This window comes from Pleurodeles waltl, chromosome 6 (genome assembly GCF_031143425.1).
Source record: "Pleurodeles waltl isolate 20211129_DDA chromosome 6, aPleWal1.hap1.20221129, whole genome shotgun sequence".
Lineage (NCBI taxonomy): Eukaryota > Metazoa > Chordata > Amphibia > Caudata > Salamandridae > Pleurodeles > Pleurodeles waltl.
In genome coordinates, this window is record NC_090445.1 from 566,409,285 (window position 1) to 566,412,269 (window position 2,985).

At 47.9% G+C, this 2,985-nt stretch overlaps 1 pseudogene; it reads right to left on the minus strand.

Annotated features, from left to right (window-relative positions):
* Positions 1 to 225: 225 nt before the first annotated feature.
* Positions 226 to 861, minus strand: LOC138301640 (nuclear factor 1 A-type pseudogene; annotated as a pseudogene).
* Positions 862 to 2,985: the final 2,124 nt, after the last annotated feature.

Below are 2,985 nucleotides of genomic sequence, written 5' to 3' on the forward strand. Positions count from 1 at the left end.
CCTGCTGTGGGGTGTGGTGACGAGATTCCCTGCACGGTACTGCTTTAGAATAATAGCCGCTTGTGTCCTGTTGCTGCAATGTGTGGTCATGGGACCTATGGCTCTGTGGCTTCCCCACCTACGGTCATGTTGTGACGAACGCTGTCCCTCTTGCCTGTGCATTGCAAAATGTCCAGGTGCATGCATTCCTCTTCTCCTCTCATGGCTCTGCTGTTTGGGCTCAACCTACCCGATTTCGGTCTTATCACTTCTCCTCCCCTTTCCTCCCGACACTCTTATCAGCTCGCTGGTGCTGAACAGGCTGTTAGTATAGAATGCTTTGCTAGGTCCAGCCAGAGCTCGCAACAGATAAGCCAGGTAGCGGTCAAGGTAACAAACAGACACAATGATGTGCGATGGCTGAACATAGAGCCCTTGGCTACGGCACTGGGGTCCGCGTCCCACCCGCTTGCCATCTGTGCTTTCTTGGGGAATGCCCTTGAACAGAATGACCAGGTCCAGGCGCCATATCTTGTCACCCTGGCACTGGCAGTTTATGCGGCTCATCTTTCCACACTGGTTGGGGTTAGAAAAGAGGCAGCAGAGTGGCTTAAAACCAGTTATGGTCAGCACTAGGTCCTGGTGGCTCTACAGGCTCAGATCGCAGCTTAGTTTGGCCTGCAGCTGGGAAGCGCATGCCCGCTTGTGTTCGGCACTCTGGCTAAGAAGTTCTTCCTTGGCCGCACGCTTCCCCTTGTGCGACATACGCCGTCTGTGCTGTTTCAGTTAGTGCATTTTATAGCCGTACAGGCTGAACCAGGTATAGGCCAGCAAGTGCATGTGCGGCTGCAGGGCCTTGATGCACAGGTGCTACTCATCCATACCTTACAGTGCCGGATGATCTGACGTTTCCCCAGTATTTTACTTTCTGGGTGTGCACACATACCTCCCTTTTGTTTGCGGTCGCATTGTTGCAAATGTCCAGCATGCTTGTCACACTAGAATCGAGAGGTAATATCTTCTCAACTCACCCTGCGCCAACACTCAGAGTCAAATCGCAGGGTTGAGCTTCGTGTTGTACCTTTTATGAAGTAATTTGCACTCTGACTCCTTATAATTTTAATGTTTATTAACGACTTCCAGCTTATTATTAATCACATAGGCGAAACTATTGCATTTACCAATGCTTGTTTTTAGCTTGGACTAGCGGGGATGATTGCCTTCATGGGTCGTATGCCACAATACTTTTTGTATACCTCCTAAGATTCTATGTCAGGACCGGAGGCTTCGGATTATGCTTATCTCTTATCTTCACTGCAACACACAGCAGCCAGTAACAAAGTAAAAAACATGAAACTACATATCCCATCAACATTAGCCTCGTAATGACCCTCCAGTTAGGCTGCACTATTACTTATAAAGTCTGAAGCTAGCAAAGTCCGTCCTCTTTCTTTGCTGCTTCGCACCAGAGATAAGTGACTCTTTATTGCTGTTGATTGTTTATGTTAATTAAGGATATTGATTTATTATGTGAAAGCGTGGCTTCGGCCTTCAAGCGCTTATCTTTGTGGCTTGACGCAGCAGTTTACTGCGAGGCAGGGAAATGATCTCTGATCGTTTCTTTCCCTTTTTCCTGTTGTCGGTGAGGGGCCTTGGAGAAGCGTGGCCTCGAGAGCTTCGTCTCTCTTCTGTTTCGGCGATTACGCATGCGCAAACCCTGTAATTATTGGGTTTGCAGTAGCACGATCGCCAAGCGAGGAGTTTTTCAAGTCTGCCGACTCCTCGCTTCCCGTTTATGCCCGGAGGGGCTGAAATAGTACTAACAGAGCTTGGCTCTAGGGGAACAGGTGCCAGGCCCCTCAATGCTAAAAGCTTGATTGTTTTATAATAGAAAAATCATTTTTCACAGACAAAAAAGGTCTTTTGATCTTTTGGGCACTGGGCCTGTGGAATGACAACTGACTTGCGACCTCTTAATTTCATAATTTCCACTGTCACCATGAGCCAACAGGAGGAATATTATGGGGAATATTCAGAAGGCCATCAGATGGAGGAACGCCTGGTTGAGGCTCTTGATTTTCATGTGCAAGACTCTGTAAACAGGGCATTGGTGAAGGCTTTACGCCCGTTTGCCCGATTTGGTGCAGGCTCGGGGAACCCCACCCCAAATGAGGTCAAAATAAATGAGCCTGGTCGGGCTGATTCAGACCCCTTTGAGCATACCATAAATGCGTTACTAAATGACCATGAATACAGCGCCTTTTTTGACCAGGGCTCTGATCCCACTCCACTGTCAGAATGCAACTCTTCGGACACTTCTTCCACTTCTGTCTCTGAGGATGAGTCCTCCTCAGATAAGGGTAAAGGCAAAAGCAAATGCAAAAAGCGCCATTTGAATACCTCTGATCCCTCTTCTCCGACGAAGAACCTGCTCTTCGATCCGGACAATATCATTCACCCTAAATCTACTGAGTGGACCCCTTGTCCTGAGGTGGCAGCTTATGCTCAATCCAAGCTCAGGAAGAGCTTTGAAAAAGACATTCGTAACACTCTAACATCAGAATGTCCTCGACCAGCCCTCGAGGGAAAGGTAGCGGAGACTCCAGAGTTAGATCCACATATGATCACTTTTCTTTAAAAAAAATTCCAGAGACCCAAAAAAGGGTATTGATAGAGCCTGGCGCCGTTGCCAGGATAAACTGTTGAACATTTCGAGGCCCCTTACCAAAATCTTGGATCTCACAATCCAAGCTAAGGAATCACAAGAACCCATCGACCCTGACACCTTGCTGGAATGGGCACAGAGAGACGTTTGCCTGCTGGGTAATGCGAATTGTTCAATGTCTACCGAACGCAGAAAATCCTTCCTACTTCGCATTGACCCAAAATTGTCCAAACTGGCTTCAGTGGACGCTGGACCAGCGGCTAAAGGCCTTATGTTTGGCAATAAGTTTGTGAAAGATCTTGCCAAATGCGTTGCTACCTTTTCAGCTTTAGATAAGGGCC